The sequence below is a fragment of the Elaeis guineensis genome, chromosome 3, assembly GCF_000442705.2.
Source record: "Elaeis guineensis isolate ETL-2024a chromosome 3, EG11, whole genome shotgun sequence".
NCBI lineage: Eukaryota > Viridiplantae > Streptophyta > Magnoliopsida > Arecales > Arecaceae > Elaeis > Elaeis guineensis.
In genome coordinates, this window is record NC_025995.2 from 129,184,888 (window position 1) to 129,207,962 (window position 23,075).

At 34.0% G+C, this 23,075-nt stretch overlaps 1 protein-coding gene across 37 annotated transcripts in view; it reads right to left on the minus strand.

Moving 5' to 3' along the window:
- The window catches only part of LOC105033980 (CBL-interacting protein kinase 24), a 160,102-nt gene that overhangs the window by 101,175 nt on the left and 35,852 nt on the right, over positions 1–23,075 (minus strand). Inside the window, exons 1-9 of one of the 37 annotated variants that reach the window (XM_073255003.1) lie at positions 16,038–16,993; positions 14,715–14,783; positions 14,352–14,463; positions 10,214–10,513; positions 9,787–9,987; positions 9,631–9,707; positions 9,252–9,535; positions 8,996–9,166; positions 7,506–7,656 (exon numbers count right to left, since the gene is read on the minus strand). The gene's annotated coding sequence lies outside the window, so the exon portion shown is untranslated. Of the gene's footprint in view, positions 1–7,505; positions 7,657–8,995; positions 9,536–9,618; positions 10,514–14,351; positions 14,464–14,714; positions 14,784–16,037; positions 16,994–23,075 lie in introns of those variants that run through there. The other 36 variants (XM_073254996.1, XM_073255020.1, XM_073254999.1 and 33 more) reach the window with 36 other exon arrangements.

Below are 23,075 nucleotides of genomic sequence, written 5' to 3' on the forward strand. Positions count from 1 at the left end.
ACCGTATCGTACCGATTCGTACCGACTTGTACCAGCCCATACCGTACCGTATGTAGTGGTTCGTGCCCGTATCGTACGAGATGTACCGGTGCAGTCTGGTTCATCTCATTTGCCGAAAAATCGGCCTGAATCTTGCTGGTTCTTCATTGATACGGTACGGTACGAGCCATACCGATCGATTTGAGTCGATACGGAATACCATGCATCCAACTATAGCTCTAGTAGATTTGGATCCGACACAATCGTCCCATCATTTTTTATCAACTTGGAATCCTCATCCTCACCATGATTCAAAATACTCTTTTCGTGGAAATCACCACAGTCCATCATCCACTTGTCAGGCTTTAATCCTTCATCGAAATAAGCTCTCACCATCTGCTCCGCGATACATTTGTAAAACTGTATCATACCCTCAATGAAAGAAGATGAGGAGAGAGAGCAAACGAAAGCAAGCATACAGGCACAGAGAGAGGTGTGAATTTCAGATGCCATTCTGTCATAGTCCTCCTTCATAAACAACTGACTTGTCTGATTTAGCTTATTTTTGACTATTTCAAGAGATGTAATTAAATTACTCGATATATTATTATTATTTACATTATAATTTATATAGCCTTTTAGCACAACTTTTTCTCTCCTAATCTTTTGAGATACACGAGACTACGTGTATCTATGTCCATAAAGCATAACATCCGATCATTTGAAATTAAACTAATCTCTAATAAAAATAATAATTAATAATATAAAACAGAATAAAAATATCAAGTATATAAAAATAGGACAATAAAAGTTTCAAAAATACTAAGTACAAATCTAAAAATACTAAATCCCACAAGGATGTCGTGGTGGCCGTGGTCGCTTGGATCTTCTCAGGAAGGTCCTCAATGGCCGCTCCTGCTCCTGTATCTGCTGTGATGGCTCCTTCCCCATATCAATGAACGTCTGCTGGTCATGCTGCTTAGGAATAACTGATGCAGTCGGAGCATCTGTGGGCTGAGTGACCCCCTCAACCCCCTCATCTGGATATAAAGATGGGCCTGAAAAGAATGTGTCATACTCATATGGCCAACTGGTACCCGATGATGTTATCTGGGGCATATAGGAAGAAGAAGGCCCTGCCATCTATGGATCAAAAGGTGGTGGCATCTGTGCAATGTGTAGTGATGATATCTGCGAAATATGCAGTGATGGCATATGTGGAACATATGGTAACGGCGTATATCTCATATCTAACGTATCGGCTGTTCCATACCAAGGCGCACAGCTATCTGGCTCAATACCAATCGCCATCAATATTTCTGAACATGATCTCTCTATCTCACGCAGTATCTGGATCCGCTCGTCCTCATCAGTCGTAGATAAAGCACGACGAGTGTCCAACATAAAATCTGACATAGAATCAGTCTACATAATAAAAATAAAATTAGCAATATATTGTAAAACATAAAATAAAGATATAACAGAACTACATAAAATATTTTACAATCTTAATATTAGAAGTAAAGATATTGATATAAAGTATAATTTCTATGGTTTTACCAAAAGATGCACAGCATAACTCTCACCCTCGTATCTTGGAACTACATACTGAGGCTGTCCAATGACTCACACTATAATGCTAAAAAATCAAGCCATGTAGTCCTCGGTATATGGATGGCCTCTCAAAATATGATCATCATGAACTATGTGATCTCGGCATGCATTTCAAATAATGATGTACTCTGTATGTCTGATACGTCAGTCAATACGAGCTCTCCCTCGTCGATCAATACGATGAAATCCCTGGCTAGTATCAAACTGCTTTGGGATGTCCTGAATCTAGTCAAACTATCGCAGCACACGATCGAAAAGATACCACTCCACCATATCAAAACAAATAAGTGGCATCCTAGCAGTCTATATGTCATGTCCAACTGTACACATCTACGGCAATATAGTCAATATCTCATCTGTATATGGCTCCCACAAAAACTGATAGAGTTAAAATAAAAAATAAATTAGTCAGCTAAATTTTTAATAGATTATAAATACTGTAAAATTATATTTATAAATAAATCAAATTTATCGTCTATGTGTATCAACTAGTGTATCCAGCTGGCACCTATAAACCCGTGTCACTCTCGTCGATACGTGATTAACATTGAATGTAACGTTCTATCTACTTGACAGTGTATTCATGTTAAATAAATTTTATCGAATTTAAAATAATACTAAATTTTAAGTAAAGAAAGTAATATTTTTATACCTATATCCCAACGGTCCGTCTAGTCTGAATGGAACATCAAGGTCATGCTGCTCTGATGGCATATCGAGCAACTATCATCGTAATGTACTGATAGTTGGCATCCTCTCTCATACCCAAATCTGTAAATTTAAAAAAATCATACATGATATACCCAATCAGAGCTATAATAGAATATTAAAAATATAAATTTTTAATTTATATACCTTAATAATATAAGATAACCATCAATCTCGCTCTGGTCTGCATAAGAACCCCAACACATAACCCTGTACAAGTAAGCTAGTACTGCATTACCCCAACTGAGCCTACGAGCAAACACTAAATCCTTCAATAATGGTAAAAACATTAACTTCATCTTGTTCGATGAAGTATTAAGTAATAGAACACCACCTAGCAACCGCAGCACCTAGCCCCTGACATACTGCTGCACCATCTCATCTGGTGCATCATCTCCAATGTAAAAATATCGATAATGATCATTCAAACACTCTATCCTCAATCATGAATGATCGAAAAATTGGACCTCGGGCTCAAACCCTAGCAATCGTAAGCACAAAGCCTGCCACTCCGGAATGATAAGCATGGGATCAACTTCGGTAACTGGATCACCATCAACTGGTAGTCCGATAAAGATGCTAACATCCTGTAACGTGATGGTCGCCTTACCAAATGGAAGATGAAATGTGTGTGTCTTTGGATGCCATCTCTCAAGCAAAGCAGTAATAAAACCAACGTTCATCTATATGTGACCAATCGATACACTCCATAGAATCTCAAATATCATAAATAATCTAGCACTTTAGGTGGGATGTGCTCTGTCCTCCAAAAGTCAGCATCGGATCGTCGTATTCGAAGGTGTCTGGGCTCCTGTAATAAGATATAATAATTAGATAATGTATATAACTTTAACAAGATTTTTTTTATAAAAAATATTAGTAAGAGTAGGATTGGAATGCTTACACCGTCATCTAAAATAGTCTGTGACCGATGGTGCTCCTGCAATGTAAGAATACTCCTGTCTCGAGGGTCTGGATGCCGTGGATCGTAAGCCATAACATGCTAATAAATCTAAAATAATGATATATATCCCAAGTGTATTAGAGCATGAGAAATATGATAGCCATTCATTTTATAAGAAATATAATTTTCAATGCATGAAAACGATGATGTCACTAATTCATTACCAGTAAATATCTGGTAGCATAATATTGTCACATAATACAACTTAAATACATAATACAATTCATCTCTGGATATAAAACAACATTGAAAATATAATCCCATAAAAATACATAAAATAATATTAAAAATACATTTCCGGAGCTTTTAATTTCTTCCACTGCTTGAAGTTGAAGTGTGTTGAAGTATTCTAGGACAGGGGCGGTGATCATGACCCTGTTCCTTATAAATACCACAATAATTCTTACTTCTTATTTGCCTATCATCCATCTCATTTCATAGTCTTGTTGACTTTGATCTGCCTTTCCGCTTGGATCTCAAATGATGATGATCAGAAATATATTTGAACATACGTGTATGCATCTAATAATCTTCATGTGGTAATGGATTAAACTCACCACTTTAAGCATTCATATATGCTGTAATTATATATGCATCATCCACAAATCCACTAAAATGTACAGCAATTTCTTGATACAGCTAAAACGTGTGAACATGGATATTTGTACATGCTCCACTTTTCACAAGAATATTTTCTTTCAGTTAAAGTAACAGTATGAAAATTTTTCTACCTTGTAACCCTGCGCTTGTTCTCCTCGTAAGCACTTCATATATGCCTCTTTGAAGGTTGAACGCTGTTACTCGATGCTGGTTAGCTTTAACTTGATCTTCAGCTAATAGCAACATGAGGAGTAAAAAAATTATTTGGATTCTCCTGTACATATCTTAAGGCTTGGCCTTGGGCATGTCTCATATTAAAGTATTTCACAAGACGGTAAAATACCATTTGAACACAAGCTGTAATTGGAATATATTTAGCTCCTCGTAAAATACTGTTAAAAACCTTCGGTAAATTTATAGTTAAAACACCATAGTGCAAGCTGTCATCATGTGCCAATGTCCACTTCTCTTTTTCTAACTCAGACAACCAACTCCAAGCCTTTTCATTCACTATTCTGATCCTACCCATGATAAAGTTGAACTTGCGAACTTGATGAGTGCTTCTTGCTTGTCATACTGCTCTTTTGAGCTACATATTTTTAAAATGAGTGTTGAAATTACTGCAGATATGTCTTAAGCAGTATCGGTGATAGGACGTGGCGGACTCCATCCAATAGACTCATCTGCAATGGCATTTAATATACTTGGATGCCTATCAGAAATTAAGCATACTCTATTTCTATCTTTGATGACATATGTTCTGAGCTAGAAAAAAAACCAACTCCAACTGACAGTCATCTCCCCATCCATAATTGCATATGCTAAGAAAAATATCTCATTCTCTGCATCAATTCCTGTTGCACTTAACATGTTATCTTTAAACTTTTCATACAAGTACGTGCCATCAATGCTGATTATAGAACAACAGTGCTTAAAACCCTGGATGGATAGTTTGAAAGTTCAAAAAATATAATTTAAAATTCGAACATCAAATTTGTAGTTTGAAAAAAATTTCATGAAACAATAGTACCAAAATTTGTATGTTGGAGTGCAGCCATATAATAGGGCAATTTTGAATAAGACGGCTCCCATGCTCCATAAATATCAATCAATGCCTTTTGCTTTCCACATCATGCTTTCCTGTATGGCACTGTATATTGAAATTGATCATTAATGATTACCACAATAGCTTCAACTCTAACACTGGATCTTTTTCAACAATATGTCAGACTAGTATTCCAATCATCCTTCGACTGATATGTTTGTGGTCTCGACTCAATCTCGTAAACAAACAAGTGTGAGGATCCTCATATTTTGTGATTTAAAATATCTTTGCTTTTTCAACAATGCAGCAAGATGCCTCCATTTACAATTTTGAACATTACCTAATGATGCATATCATACGGACTATAACTTTGAATGTAACTGAACTACATTATATGTCTGATGCTTCAGAATGTGATAAAGATCAACAACTCTCTTTAAATAATTTTACTCTCAAATATTAGACCTTTAGAAAATTAAGTCATCGAGGAGTCCGAAAACTAATAGTCAGAACCACCATCATCTAAATTTATGTTGTTAAAAAATTATGGAGGTTCGTGCAAATGAGGTTGAGGTTCTCCACATTAATATCAGACTGAATATCTTCATCACCTCTTCATCTTCTTCATCATCATCATGACTGCTACTGTCCTCATCCATCCAATAGTCTTCATCCTCACTTTCATCTGACTCAAAGCCTAGATTATCAGAATTTATTCCACCACCTACCTAGCCATCGTCCCTTATATGAGTATCGTATCCCGCACTTACTACTACTTCTATCATAGGGAAGTCACCATAGCAGAAGACACAGGAGAAGTCACCATAAAACTTTGAATAATTGGACAACTAAGACCAGCAGTAGTAGAATGTTGTTCTGCAAATATGGTCTCAACACTATTAGTTTGCACCATAGGGGTTACAAAAGGCAAGGAAGGCCCAGGAGTATTGCCTTCTTAGGTTAAAAGCTGACTATAGTATCCAAAGCTTGATACATCTTTCTTTTAATATATAATTTTAAAAATCGATATTTTAAATATTTTAAAGAAAATATCAGCATTCTTTGGGGGGCGGGTGGGGAGGGGGAGCGACTGCCGCTGGAGGGGCCGCCACCGAGCCAAAGGGGGGGCGGGGCTGCCGCCGATCGGGGGGGTGGGGGGCGGCCGCCACCGTCAGAGGGAGAGAAGAGGGAGAAGAGGGACTTACCAGCACGGAAAGAAAAGGAGCTCGTCGGAGATCGATCTCCGTGGTCAGAGTCGTTGCCGAAGAGGGGGAAGAGGTCGGAGTCACCGTCGGAGAGGGGGAAGAGGTGCCAGGGTTTTTTTTTTGTATATATGAAGGAATAAACACCATATCAAATGGCATCTTTGGAAACGCCATTTGAAATGGTGCTTTTTTTTTATGGTCCTTTGATTCCACGGGGGACGGGAGAGGAGGTGACGTGAACCCATAAAATGCTATTTAAAATGGCATTTTCTAACAAAAAAATACCATTTCAAATGGTGTTTTATGATTTTATATTAGTTTTGTAAAAAAATTGAAAGATGGATTAGTTTTGTAAAAAAAAAAATTTAATATTATTTGGGTAGTGGACTCCCTATATCTCTTTTCTTTTCCGTCCTCCTGGATCCCTCTCATCTCTTTCCTTTTTCATTCCTCGATAAACGATATATATTGGGTCACTATATATCAATTTACCTTCAGATATATATTGCATTATTGGATAACTAATTTACTATATATGTATTAGCTAGCTCTGGATTATGTATTGATAAATATCGTATTCTAGAAACCATGTACTGACTTGCATGAAAATGTATATTGCATCACTAAATAACTAATTTGACATGCGTGTATCAACTAATCATAGATTACATATCGATGAATACATATTTTAAAAATTATTTATTAAATAGCATATTATCCACACGATGCATGAAATACATCCTTTGTTTAGAAAATATACCATTTTTAAATATTATTTTATTAATTATATAATTATTTTAAAATGATATATTTTATTGTCTTATAAATATCTATTTTATTAATAAATATTTTTATTTGTTTGTAATAAAATGCTATTTTACTAATGCATTAATATATTATTTTATTAATATATATTATATTTTATAAAAATGTTATCAATTTATCATTTTAATTTATTTTTAATGCATTAATATCATACTACACATATACCCTTCGTTGTCTCCCAAACTACCAAACGACCTAATTGAATTAAACTAGAGAGCCTTGAAATGCCCTTACTCTTTTACTAAACTGCAAAACATGCCCTCAGAAAAAACATGCATTGAATGCTCCTACCTTTTTTCACTAAATTGCAAAAAGACCCTCATTGGCGTAGAATTAGAGTTGGCGGCTTTGATTTTTTTGTGTGGAATTAAAGTGGAGAGTGCTGAAATTTCTCTTTTTTTTTAATTATTTATTAAATTACAGACATATCCTGGAAAACACATATGTGATGGATTAGACAAGAAAAAAAAAGAGATCAAGAGGGACTCAAGAGGAGGAAAAAGAAGAGGGATAAAAAATGCAATGGACAAACTTGGTTAGTACGAGGAGTTCCCTCCTATCTTACCTCTTTAGTTGCCTCTTCAAAATAAGTGGCAAGAGAAAACGTGGCACAAAAAGAGGTCCTCTGGTATGCACATCAAGGGATTTTTGCTCCGAGGAAAGTATCATGATTGATCATGAATATGCCCATTGATGTGGATGAAAAGTGAGCAAACCTTCGAGCATAAAGTGTCAAAAAGTTAGGTAGCAACAAAAAAAATGGATCACCACTAACAATCTACTTCTTTATTTTCTACCCAAAAAAAACAATCTACTTCTATAAATTAAATACACATACATATATTCAACAGTTTTCCATTTCTAGAGATACTTTTTGAATGGAATTTTAAGAGTGTTATCCAATAATAATGTAAGTAACCAGTATTCACATGGATTAAGAAAAGCATCATTTTGATACTAATGCACCTTTTTTTTTAAATTTATAATAACAATGAATGAATCACATGTTTCCAATGTTTTAATTTCTATATTATTAGTCTGTATATGTGCTAATAAAAATATAAATAATAGTGCTCCAAGACAAAAAAAAAAAAAGGAAATAATCATCCCAAAGTTTGCTCCACAAGGTGAGCATCATTAGACACGATTTAATTTGAAACTCTTAAATTTTTTTATAAAAAAAATTTATTAAATAAATTTAAAAAAATATCAAAATAAATTCAATGATTATATATACAGTTTTATTAAAAATATTTTTATTAAATATAAATTATTATCATTTAAAAATTTACTAAATACCACTCTCTCCATGATATTTATTTTATCCTCTTTCTTCAAAAAATAAATATAAAAACTATCAATTTTTTTTACCATCCCTCCCTTTTATTTTTCCATCCTAAAGGAGAAAGTCCTTCCACGCCAAACGATTGCGTATCATAACTTTTGAATATAGAGAATTGATGGGTGCAGAATCTAAAAATCCACTTGGTTGAAATATATCAGAATACGGGATAATCTCACAATTTCTAAAAATTTTTTATCTAAAAAATAATTATAAAAAAAATAATTTTTACTATATTTGATTGATAAAAAAATTATTCTACAAAATAATATTAAAAAAAATACTACATTTGATTAAAAATAAATTTATATAAAAATATAAACAAATTTATAAATATATCCTTCTACATAATATATTTTTTTAATATTAAAATAATATTATTATCTCCTATTCATCTTTATATAATCACTATAATAACCCTTTGTATTATGCTATCTTTATCTAATTTTTTTTATCTAAACTCTTTATTGAATGAATTTAAAAAAATATCATAATAAATTTAATAATTACATATATAGCTTTATAAAAATATTTTTATAAAATATAATTATCACCATTCAAAAATTTATCAAATACCAATCTATCATGATATTTATTTATTTTTTAATATAAATATAAACTTACCAATTTCATACCAAACATAATAATTTAACATAAAATTTATTTTTCTATATCAGATTATCCCCAACCAAACGGATTCTAAAATCACTTACCCTCTCCACATGGCACTGCAAAAGGCTCTACCACAAGAGGTTTTCGCAGCTAATTTCTTACAACTTTCCACAATGTCAATTTTGCCAAGCCAATTTAGCCGCTGCAAAATGTATTTGCTTTTTTCAAAGACATTAGCTGCTAAATTTCCTGGTTACAACTTAAAGCAACACCTGCATAGAGATGGGTAGAAAAGAAGTATAAGGGAATTTCTATTTTTTATATCTGAAAACAAGCAAACAGAGAGACAGCCGTTACACTTGATGAAACTACAAGTGGCCAATCAATGAGAGAACCTGCAAGATCAAGTTTTGCACTCTCTCAAATACTAATAACAGAAGGTTAATGTTTTCAGCATATTGATAGATCATTACTCAGTACCACTGAATATAACATTGTAACAATTTCTCTAGGAATCTAACTTATAATTCCAAAAGTATGCAGCTTAACCAGATAAAAAAGGAACCGCCTACAGACCCCAAGTCATGTTATAAACTCAAGCTGCACTGTCCATGGTCATGGGCTCTGCCTCCATAAGCCTTCTGGAAACAACCAAAAAAATCATTAGTTAATGCAGTCATACGCATAGTTAATCATCTGATAAAGGCAAAATGTAGTTATATACATGCCCATTTACTTATTCATAACAACATAGCAGAGCGTAGAAGTACTGCAGCTCTTTTGGGGTAATCGACCAGACATCCCAGATGGCTTCTGCCAGAATCCAGAAGTTATATTTTTATGAATATTATGAATCCAACCGTTTTAAATGATGATTTTCCTACTTAATTACCAATCAGAGCATTTGCTAGACTGTTATTCTTGGTACACAAACAAAAATCCTGTACTGCCTTCAACACAGCACCCCATCAGTTGAACAAGATTTGGGTTTCATTTGAAAACATATCAATCTCAATTGAAAACTCATTGGTTCCTGGCTTTGAATCAGTAGCTGGTGGCTTTATCCAACCTGTGACTCATCCCTCAGCATTTCCTGCATATGAAACAAGAATGGCTAAAAACCTCATTGCACGGATATAGAGCTTTCAAAAGCACATAACAGAACCATTAAATTGAAATCAGTGAATACATTTTTGCGCAGAAATCAAACCCATCGAAGCAAATAAATGAAATGATTGTTCGGCTACCCAGACTAGCTCTAAACAGATGAATTAAATGATAAAGGAATCAAGCACATCAAAAAGTCCAAAGTTTCCCACGTTATTTGAAGGAGATCCAAACCCAACCATGATGCTTCTAATCATATAAAATCACATTCCCAGTTATATCCCAGCATCCAAGAAACTGGAGAAGCATCTAATCTTGGCTGCTGCTGCTTCTTCTTCTTCTTTTTCTGTCACAAAGTGGCTGTCCTGGGGATCAAACCTGTGCTTTTGGGCTTGTGAGCCCAAGTTTGTCACCCAATTGTCATGGGCAGAATGTTCTGCATACCCAAACACCCGCGTGCCCCAGCATGCCGCAGATCAAGGCCGACCCTCCCGAACCTTGGACATACATATCTGTAAAAGCATCATCGAACTTTACTTTGGATGGTACTATCTTTTGCCACTTAGATAAGAGGTCAATAGTTGGTTTCAGTTTAGAGTTGGACTCATGGATGGAAATAAGGAAAAAATAATGGGAAATAGTCCCTCCAAATCTCATAATAATAATAATAATAATAATAATAATAATAATAATAATAATAATAATAATAAAGCTTCTAGCAGAAAATTTTTATTTCTTCATAAAATGTTAAAACAAAAGCAAGAAATATAAAAGTTTAAAAAAAATAAATAAAAGCAAGGAATATAAAAAGTTGTGTAAAAATATTATCTTAAATGTCAATCTCTATGCAGTATGCAAGGCTTCTATGCATGCTTATTGCAGCAATGAGTTGGGTGTTGAGGAGAGTGTGGGGCACTGTTGATGCTCCATCATACACTTGTCCTGTGGTGGGCTGTCTATCACGACTTCAACATGTGCAAAGTGCCGGCAGCTGAAAATGCAGGTCATATTCTTTTCAGTGGTACCAAATCCATGTACCCCTAAGTACAAAAGACTGAAGTCTTGTCATCAACAATGAGTACCATCATTGCCACATGGATCTAATAATGCGAATCACATGCAATGATTGCTCACTATTAGCTCAGCTATGGAGAGTCAATCACATGAGTCCACTAAATAGGTTGAGTGCTTGAATTTTGTTTATTTTTCGGGAAAAAACCATAGGCAATTAGCAAGAAAACAACATGGCCCCTCACCCCTTGAACTATGACTAGGGTGGAATTTGAACCCAAAATATTGGTACTACCATCAAGAAATTCTATTACCAACTTAGACTGATATGCTCTTGATCTTTGCTGCAGGCTGTGAGTAGCAGTTATGGAGCTTATGCTTTCTTAGCTACCAGTGAAACAAATGCACCTTATCCCTTTGAAGTATATAATTTTGAATTCTAACTCAAAATCCACCATCTGAGAGCCTGAATCCTGATCATCAACAATTGAGAGGCTATTTCCATGTACGGCAGCACCCTCCTCTAGGAAGAGGAGGCCACCCATCTCTGTACATAAACAAAGTAGTTGGCTGCACATGTACATTACCTTCACTTTGTTTACAATGTTGTTGTTGTGCGCAAAAGTGAATGTCTGGTACTTTTGCAGCACAGCCACATATAGATAAAAATCATGCTCCTCACCTTGCACAGATCTCCCTGGTTTCGGTTATGATGGTGAATTTGCCCTTGGCGATGGTACCCTCCATGATGGTCAGCCGACCCCATACTTGCCAACCTTTTTAGCCCCCATTTGTTGCCCCATGCTGATTATTGCTCTATGCTCATTAGAGGCCTCTTTGGCCCCCTCCTCCCACTGGTCGGGATCGACAGAAGCCCCCAAAGGGATTTCTTCTCCTTTGTTTTTTCCTTTTTTTTCTTAAGAAATGAAAAAAAGGAAACAAAGTATCCCACCCTTCCCCTTAAAATAAAATAAGGTCCGCTTGCCTTATTGAGAAGAAACAAAACAAAGCTCTAGAAAAATAAAAACAAATATAAAGAAGGGAAAAAGGAACAAGGAACGAAGAGATGGGAGCTGCGAAGACCGGCGGTGAGAGGACTTCCTCTTTGTTTTCTTTTTCCTTACAAAAGAAAAAAGAAGGAAAGATATGGCCTCATCTACTAGGAAGAAACCTTAGGCCAGGTGTATCAATCTATCTATCTGACAACAAAAAAGTAGGAGGGAAAAGAAGAGACTGAGAGAGGAGTGAGCCAAGATCACAGGAGCAAATGCCAGAATCCAACGATAGCTCTTGGCTTTGCGGTGGAGAATGGAGACATAGGTTGACACTTCACACTTGCTCCCTCCTCGCTGGCTAGACTCAATCAAGATTAATAAAGATTGGTTTATTATTGAGGCGGAAGAGGTGCAAGAGGAGGAAAATAAATACAAGCAAGATAGGAAAGGAGGCTGCTATGACCCATTGGATTGCTTTTTAATTTGTTAGCATTATTAACCCAGAGGAGGAGGCAATTTCATAATGTAATAATTGATAACTAATAACAATTCGCTTACTAAAAAAATAATAACAATTCTCCATAGCTCATATACGACAAAGAAGATTAGTGCTGAGTAATCACGATTAAGATATTTTTAGAAATATAAAATTCTTGCAAGTAATCATACATAGCCGTAGTCAGAGTTGTAGAGCTAAGATGGATTGGAAGGTTCAAGTATATGAATATGTTTGTGATAATGGATATTTATTTGACTCTAATATGACGCATCGATTCATTATGTTGACATTATTGAAAAGATGAAGTGTGTTTTTTCAATATATAGATATTGTTGAAAGAAAATGTTATGTAGTGATCTACACCACAAGGATTAAGTATTGCTGCATGACGCACACCACAGAGAATGTATGTAGCCGCATGACCTATACCAGAAGGGTTAAATATGGCTGCCTGACCTAAGCCACAGGGGTTAAGTGCGGCAGTGTGATCACCATTTCAATTAATGATCTTTGCCATGGGGGTTAAATATGGCTGCATGACCCATGCCACAAAGGATGTATGTAGCCGTAGTCTGAGTTGTAGAGCTAAGATGGATTGGAAGGTTCAAGTATATGAATATGTTTGTGAGAATGGATATTTATTTGACTCTAATATGACGCATCGATTCATTATGTTGACATTATTGAAAAGATGAAGTGTGTTTTTTCAATATATAGATATTGTTGAAAGAAAATGTTATAAACTCTACTTGTGCAAATGGATCATGTTTTATATAATTTAAATGAGTTAAATTACTTGAAATGACTTGATCCAACTCTATTAAGTGGATTTGCTACTTAAGAGTTGTGAAGCTCATAATCTTCACCGTTTTTTCTTAATACTCAAGATTGCAAGACCAGACAAGTTTCGGCTTTTAGGGAATTATATATAGAGGCAAGGCCATTTTCATACTTAGTAGATCTTGTTTGGACCAGTTGTACATATTAAAGGGTAGTTTATGTATTATGTATAAATAGCTTAAATACCAAAGTTGTGAGTAATAAATTTTGGAAGAAGATGCATGTTTATGAAATATGATGGTGAGCATGATTATATGTGATATTTTGGTTTAATAGTTTAGTTGTTCTGATAGTCACTACTACCTGTACACGAATTATATAAATTTTGGATTATGTTGGATTCATTGATGGATGGAATGCCTTGCATGCTCATAGTGTTGACCCTTTGTGAGTATGTGGCGGTTGTCATGACCTTGAATTGTGATGCTAGGGTCGGGGGTGTGACAAATGTGGTGAGAAAATCCTCCATCCTAGCCGCTACGAAAAGGACAGATTCAAAAGCTCTTCTTTCTAAGGTCCAAGGGGGATTCTATCTCTTAATGCCACAACAAAGAAATGAAAATGTAGATCATAAACTCCGCTAACCCAGACCCTTCAATAAAGAACTGCAAGACACGATACAGAAGATTCTTACTGATTCAGGTCAAACTCCAGACACATAGAAAATGTTGCCAGAAACAACAAGAATCAATCCATATATTTTGGGTTGGCATTACCAATATTTCTTTCTTATTTTTTAACAAAAAATAATAATTGGTTAATGCACACATTTTCACAGCATTTAAACTTATTATCAAAGTACTAAATGCATATATTGGATTATCTATCAGCCTACACAAAATGAAGTTACTATTTAATATGACATGTAGCTCTTAAGCAGAACATGTAGAGGAACTAATGTAGACCCAAAAGCCAAATGCCTATAACTTAAAAATATCTGGATAGTAAGCATACATTAACACAAATTCTTATGAGAGAAAAAAAAAAAGAGGTCTAATTCTGTACCTATGCTGCATCAGTTCAAGACAATGAACTCAAATCTGGGTTGTCTATTTCTGCAAGAATGCAATTACTATGTCAATTGAGTTCCCCATAGCTGATCATTTGCTGGTTTATTCTGTAAACAGGATAAGAAATTTACAAGGCCTAGAAGGGAACAATTTATCGGCAATAATTACGTGCACAAAGCATTTTGTCCCCTCAAGTAGAAGGTGACAAAGAAATAACCAATTTGCATGTTTACATCAAAAAATTGTTATTGCTACAAATGAACACTGTCAGAAATCACAAGAATCTGGGCCTGACATATTTTATAGGTAATGGTAACATCTAATTGAAGATACTAATCTACAGATAAGAAAATTAGACCTCCTTGTAAGGCATCAATGGTGGAATGAAAATCCTGTATGCTCTTTCTCCAAAATGGATACCTTAGCTCTGTATAGATTCAGAAAGAAATATTGGTTAATGATTTTATAGCCATGGAACAGCAAATCACAGCTGATAAGGTTTAAACTAACTATTTGGGATAAACCTTTTGAACCTCTATCATAAAAATTCGTAGAGCCAATTAAAAAATTTCAGAAGAAAGCTCAATAAGGTATTTACCTTTATTGAATGATTTCAGATGTAAATTAATGATCAGGTCATAACAAAGTCAAAAAAAAAAAAAAATGCAGTTTGTACAAAAAGAACTAGATCACTACACTAGGAATTAATTTATGCCCTTGAAATCTAATTTATCTGTTTATCCACCAAGAAATTTAGACATACAGCTTATTTGTACTGAATATTATATTTCACTGAAAAAGTTATTATGCAACAACCTTTGTGAGAATCTGTAATTAGGTCTCCAGAGTCATGTAAGCACTTCACGTAGACTGTGTTAAGCCAAAAGCAACTCATTGCTGGCAGAGATCTTTCTTTAATGATGTCATAGAACTCTGCTTTGACATCAACAATGGCTTTGGTAGCCACATAATAAGACTTCTATACCAAGAAATCTTACACTGGAATTTCTAGGAGTCAATATTCAGTTTATTTTTCTTGAATGCATCTGTCCACAGTTCTCCATGAAAAACTTCTTATCCTTTAATATTTACCCCGAAAAAAGTGTTTGTCCAATTCATAAGAATCCTGCAAAAAATTATAATCTTTTTCTCCAGTTCAGATTTTATAAGTAGTGCCTACCACCTATATGCACATAATAAAAACCTTTTTCTTCCTCTCAGTTCAACTTTTTTATTGTTATTACTGAATTACAACAATTTAGAAGGTTCTTCCTTTTCTTCCCAAACTACAACTTTCGCTTAATATTTCAATTTTGTGCACGTATAACAAAGATCAAAATATCACATGTCACGGAATACTGATTATACTTCCCAACTGTAGGCAAGCAGATACATTGTATTGGAAGTTGTCTCCACTCGCAACCTAAATTCCTAGCTACCATCTGTTCCAAGTGCCAACTTAAAAAGGTAACCTCTTTCAAGGAAACAAAGCCTAACTAATCCACTTCCAACACGACAAAGAATATAAATTAAGAACGAACGAGATATCATACCAATGCTTCTCCACAGGTAAACAAAGAGGATCAAATGCCACTTTAATAAGCAGGTTGGCTAAAGCTTTTTAATTCAGAGAGAGAGGAGAGAGGAGAGAGGAGAGAGAGGAGAGAGGCAGAAGACTCACCAAAGGAGGCTGATTTCTTCTCTCCATCCTCCATGCTGCAGAGCTCATCTCAAGACCCAGAGGAACCAAAATCCTCTCTTCAAGCTTCACGCAAGCAGACGACTCGAGCCCTAAACCAGATCTCGACTCCAACCATCCGCCAAATACCTACCACAAAAACCCAAAATCCATCTCCACAACGCCCCCCCACCCTCCCGAAAGATCTCGCCATAGAAGCCCAAACCCAGAATCGAGAAGTGAGAGGTCAGAACCCTAACCCTTTGACCTAGCTCTCTCTGGCGTCGCTCTTTCTTAAATATGAAGAAGAGAGAGAACCAAGAGCGAAAAGTGAAGAAGGGAGAGTAAGAGAGGGGTCACCACGCTGGAGGTCGACGGAGATGCTCGGAGGTGGTAGCGTCGGTGGTGTTCGGGATTCGAGAGCTTGAGAGGGGAGGGTCAAGGGGTTCCAAGAGGGGGTGGAAGAGGAGGGTTATGGCGTCAAAGAGAGATTCGAGAGGTTAGACTTTCGACGGAGGTTGGAGGGAAAGGAGATTGGAGTTTCTAGGGTTTGAACAGGGACCTGGAAGGGATTAGGGTTTTGACTGGGGAGGAGATCGGAGACGAGGTCGAGAAGGAGGCGAGCGCAAGAGAGGAGGGATCAAGAGAGAAGGTAGAGATCGGTCTCGGGAGAAGGAAGAGGTGAGAGATCAAGGCAGAGATTAATTATGGTCGAGGTGGAGAAGGGTCGAGTGAGGAGTAAATTTTCATTGCAACGGTGATACCGCGTCACCGTTGTACCAAACCAATGAGCAATGAAAAATGAGTGAAATACAGAAGATAATGTGGGGTATTATCTACAAAATCGATGAAATACATGATAATGATAAAATATAAAAATTTTTATTAATTTATATAAAAAAATTAATGAGCAATCAAAAATGAATAAAATATAAAAAATAATATAAAATATTACCTATAAAATCGATAAAATACACGACAATCGATAAAATATAAAAATTTTTATTAATTTGTATAGATTTAACGTGATATCATCATTATAATGAATATTTTTTAATAGATTAAAATCTAAATTATAAAAATTTTATCTATATAATAATAAAATAATATATGAATATTAAAGATGATATTCCGTATTGACACGTAAGAAGATAAAATAACCTTCCACCATGCCACGTGTTAAATTTATTTATTAGAGATTGATTATTTTTATCGTCTAAACTTTTTTGTTCAGCCACTTCAAGCTTCCCACCCAATTGAGACTCTGGGGATGGAAAAATAAAAGAAAATCAAGCAAATGGGATTTTGTTTGAGTTGTAGCGATGTGAGTTGGTCCCAAGAGGTTTTGAGAGCTCAATCTTAGTAGAAGCATGAAATTTTGTTGGTTTTTTTTCCTTTTCATTGTCTAACCTTCCCTATTTAGCTACTCTAAGCTTCCCACCCGATTGGAACTCATGAGGACAGAAAAAAAGAGAAAAAATAGAAAAAAAAATAAGAAAAGCGAAGGAAAGATGGAAAAACAATTAAGGATAAGACCTTTCCCCCCGTAGATGATCATTTTTTTTCTTTTTCATTATCTTTTTCAGATATTTGTGGGAAAGGAGAGCACTTGAGAGAGATTAGAGGGATTTCTGATTGGGTTTTTTTTCGAGCATATGGGATTTTGTGGGATTTCCCCCACGTAGATGATCTTGGTAGAAGCATGATATAACAAAGGGAAAACGGAAAAAAATTGGTGTGTTTCAAATATTTGTGTTGCCAGATATCCATGTATCAATTGTGTGGCAAATGCATGAACTTGATTAAACAATTTTTAAGCTCCCACGGAGTCTTTAGCTCCAGTTGATTGTTATTGCAAAGTTTTTCGAGCTTGGTGCTGCCTTACTAGGAAACAGAATCTATAAGTGTCTTATATCATATTCAAGTTAGGAGACACAGATCATGATTTGGGTTTAGTGAAGCATTCAAAATACATGACTAATGAATGTTATAGACAAAAACTTGCTGTAGTCAGAGAGTATGGAATTGACATAGGAACATTGTGTTGAAAAAGATTGGGCATACATAATTCTTATTGAAAAGTTTCACCAAAAGGGATGTTAATCCAGAATTATTCATGATGAAGGTTACTTTGTCAGGCAGTTGAAAATGAATCAGTAACCTGGTAGCTGTTTCTTGGTAAAAGAAAGCTTAAGAATAATTAGGATAATTATTTAGAACCAGACCCTTTTTGTCATGGTAAGTTTCCACTTTCATTTTGTATTTCCAATCAGAGAAGAGGGTGAAAAACCTACAGAAGTGGCTTAGAAGAAATTCTATTTTTACATTAGATTTGTTTGTTGAGACATACGATTCTTATGTATGGCTGGTTGGGCCTCTGCATGACTTTTTTTTTCCCCAGTGATAGATAGCATGGAGTAAATAGGGAGAATGTTTGCAACCAAAAAAATAAGGAGGATGTTCATTCATGGTAGCTGTCATTCTGCATGTGACTGTCATTTAGGATAATCTACATTATGGAGTCATGTAATGTTGCATCAATTTTGGTGCATGCATATATTAGTTTGATGTATTGTCAACCAATGTTCCTGTCGTAGTGTATTTATGCTCCTCTTCCTGTTTTCCGGTTATCTTTATTGGCGTGACAAAATATGATAATTTTAGACATATCTGACTTTGGCTTAATTTCATCTTAATCTGGTCATAATAAACCCATGCATAATTGATATGATCCATTAATGCACATGGTTATACATTATTATCTTCTAACAATTGGCTTCTGTAAAACATGAAAATTTTTAAATTTTACCTATTGGTGCATTATGAAGTTTTGTGAAAAGGATTCTTTATTGGGATTATACAGAGAACTGAAAGATGTTGTGGTCGCCAAACGAGTGAAATAAGATGATCATTTTTTTCTTTTCATTATCTTTGTCAAAGATCTGTGGGAGAGGAGAGCACTTAAGAGAGATTAAGGGGTTTCTTAGATTCTGATTGGGTTTTTTTCTCAAGCATATGAGATTTTGTTCGAGTTATAGCGGTGTGAGTTTATCTCACGAGGTTTTGAGAGCTTAATTTTGGTAGGAGCATGATATAACGAGGACAAGATAGAAACAAATTAAGGGTAAGACCTTTCCCCCACATAGATGATCATTTTTTTCTTTTTGCTTCGTTTTCTTTTCATTTCATTAACTTTTCCAGAGATCTATGGGAAAGGAGAGCACTAGAGAGAGATTAGAGGGGTTTCTTGGGTTCTGATTGGGTTTTTCTCAAGGACATGGGATTTTGTGCGAGTTGTGGCTGCGTGAGTTAGTCTCCGGAGATTTTGAGAGCTTAGTCTTGGTAGAAGCATGATATGTTCTAGGGTTTGGGAATTTTTGGTCTAAAGGATTCTTCTGAAGCTATAAAATTTTCAATTTATGGGGCACTATTCTTGTGATAATGATTGAATTTTTACTTATTACATTCTTTTTGCTACACTTGAAAGGGCAATATGTTTTGCATAATGCAATGGCCTATCACGAAGAGAGGAATGTCATGTTCTGCAAAAGTGTAGACAGTTAGATATTTTTTTTAATAATATATTAAAAAATACTACACTAAATAATTGAAACTATATTGATGTATCAACTCTTTAATTTATTTTTCTTCGACCAAATTTCTTTTCAACGTATTGTAAATCTCATATTAAAGATTGTTCTTTTTGTTTGAAATATGCCAAGCTTACTACTTTAAAAGTTATCATGGATCAAAGTTTGTTTCATTCTTTTCTTAATCTCTTTTTTTAATAAACTTACTAACTTTCTAATTTTCAATTTCTTTCTCCTTTTTTTTAAGAGTATCAATTTCTTTCTCAAGTTACTTCTAAGTTTTATGCTGCGAATTCATATATTAGAATTGTCCGGATAAAATTCAAGAAAGCAGAGCTTTCTTCTTTATGTCATTTTGATGCTTATAGAATATATTCTATAAATCTACCTTATCGCATCATTGATTTTAGACTTACTAATATTAATAGCATAAAAAAATATTATTATTATTATCGATTAAAGCCCCCAACATGGGGGTTGAGTGCTAGTTTTCATAGAATTTGAATTCTGCAAAATATTTTCCTTTTTCTATGGCGGGGCTAAAGAGAAGAGTCCAGTGCTACCATCATCATTTGGATCCAGAGAGGGGCGAAGCACCTGGAGGCTCACCCACTTATTCGGGATGTCTGGACTTCTCTTTATCATGCTGCTGCAGTCTAGGTGCGGCATGTCTACCAGGAGGCAAACATAGCAGCAAACTGGGTTACGGCTTTCGTGGCAGAGCATTCTGATGACTGGATCTGGAGACGGGGTGATGTTTGTCCCCTGACCCTGTGAAACCTTTTGTACCTTGATCTCTTAGGCTGCTCTCGCACCAGAGTGGTGTGCCGTCAAAAAAAAAAAAAGACAAAAGTCTAGTTATTTTAAAATTCATAAGTTTGATGGATGAGACTTTCATAAATATTATTAATAATAAGTAATTTATTCATCTAAAAAAGCATGAGAGCATAAATAAATTAGCCAATAGGTTAGTTCTAATAAAAAAGAGTTTTTAATAGGTTAAAAAGTAAATTATAAAAATTTTATTTTAATAGAATTTAAAGTCTATAAAATATTTTTCTTTTTCTATGGCAGGGCCGAAGAGAACAGTCTAGTTATTTTGAAATTCATAAGTTTGATGGGCGAGACTTTCATAAATATTATTTATAAAAAATAATTTATCCATCTAAAAACAGCATGAGAATAGAAATAAATTAGTCAATGGATCATCCTATTATTGTATCTCTCCATATACCAAAAACAAGTGTTGTTTTATACTGATGATATTTTAAAATTAACAACTAATATAATCAAGTGTCATTAATGATCAAAAACAAATATTAACAAATAAATTTGCTTAATTCATTCTTCGTTGAATCAATCCCCCTTCCAAAAAAAAAAACCTATAGCAAGCCTAGATATTTGAATTTTAAAAACCCTATTTCCCTTAAAAAAATATTTTCTTAAAATAAATTATCTTTTATTTTATATTTATCATAAATATATATGAGTATTTTTGGGTGAAAAACCACGACTTATTTCATCCATCTCTATCTATATCTATATAATAATAGTAAAATGATACACGATATTAGGGATGGCATTCTATATTGATACATAAGATTATAAGATAATCTCCCGCAACATCATATATCAAGTTTTATTTTTTATATTTTTATATTTTTTAAATTAAAAATATAAATATAAATAATATAATAAAAATAAAAAATATTTTAAATCTATCTATACAATAATAGTAAAGTGATACACTGATGCCACATATCGAGTTTTATTTTTTTATTTTTTATATTTTTAAATAAAAAATATAAATATAAATAATATGATAAAAAGATAAAGAATATATAATAATAGTAAAACAATATACGGATATTAGGGGTGGCATTCCGTATTGACACAAGATTATAGGATAATCTCCCGCGTATCAAGTTTTATTTTTTTATGATACACATGTATTAGGGATGGTATTCCATATTGACGCGTAAGATTATAGAATAATCTTCCGCAATACCACATGTCAAATTTTATTTTTTTATATTTTTTAAATAAAAAAATAAATATAAATAGTATGATAAAAAATTAAGAATATTTTAAATCTATCTATACAATAATAATAAAGCGATACACAAATGCCACATATCAAATTTTTTTTATATTTTTAAATAAAAATATAAATATAAATAATATGATAAAAATAAAGAATATATAATAATAGTAAAGCGATATGCAGATATTAGGACAGCATTCCGTATGGATACATAAAATTATAGGATAATCTCCTGCAACACCACGTATCAAGTTTTATTTTTTTATTTTTATATATTTTTAAATAAAAAATAAAAGTACAAATAGTATGATAAAAAATAAAAAATATTTTAAATCTATCTATACAATAATAGTAAAGTGATACACAGATGCCACATGTCAAATTTTTTTATTTTTATATTTTTAAATAAAAAATATAAATATAAATAGTATGATAAAAAATAAAAAAAATTTTAAATTATTATCTATCATCTATCTAATAATAGTAAAGCGGTATATGGATACTAGGAGTGGCATTCCGTGTTGACCGTTGACACATAAGATTATAAGATAATCTCCTGCAACGCCATATGTCAAAATTTATTTTATTTTTTATATTTTTTTAAAAAAATATAAATATAAATAGTATAATAAAAGAATAAAGAATATCTTAAATTATTACAACTTAGTCTTATTCTAAAAAGGAAAAGAAAATAAAAAACAGATGAAGTCACGGTCGTCAAAAGCCAGAACCCTTTGCCCTCCTACCTTGCCGCCAATGCCACCTCCAAAGTTTGTGTTCTCCATCTATCCTCTTCAAAAAATTGAATCTTGATGATGTCGACCATGGTGGAAAGGTGGAGGAAGCTCCTCAAAAGCAAATGAAACAATCTGGATCCAACTCCATGATGCCCGAGTCTCCACCAAAAGATGCCGATGACATTTTCAAGAAGATAAAGAAGACGGACCTCATCCATAATACAGTTGCCATGCTTAATAAGCTCTGCAAAGATGGATTGGTTCAAAAAGCAATGAAGCTATTTAGATTAATGCATGAGAAGAGAATAATCCTAGAGGTTGTGATTTACATGGCAGTTGTGAAAGGCTTCTGCAAAGCAAGAAAGTTTGACGATGTAGAAAAATGAAATATGCCGAATGCTTTTAGCTATGCAGTTTTAATTCAGAGCTTGTGCAGAGAGAGAAAATTGGAGGATTCTGTTGAGTACTGTATGAAAATATTGGATGCCGGGCATTTACCAAATGCAGCAACCTTCACTTGTTTGGAAGGCCATCTTTGAAAAGAAGAACTCTCGAAGACCTTTTTTATCTCATCATGGGATTAATTGGTGAGACCAATCTTTAATATAAAATGTTATCATTATTATCAATTAAATCCCATAATGCGGGGTTGAATGCTAGTAATAATAGT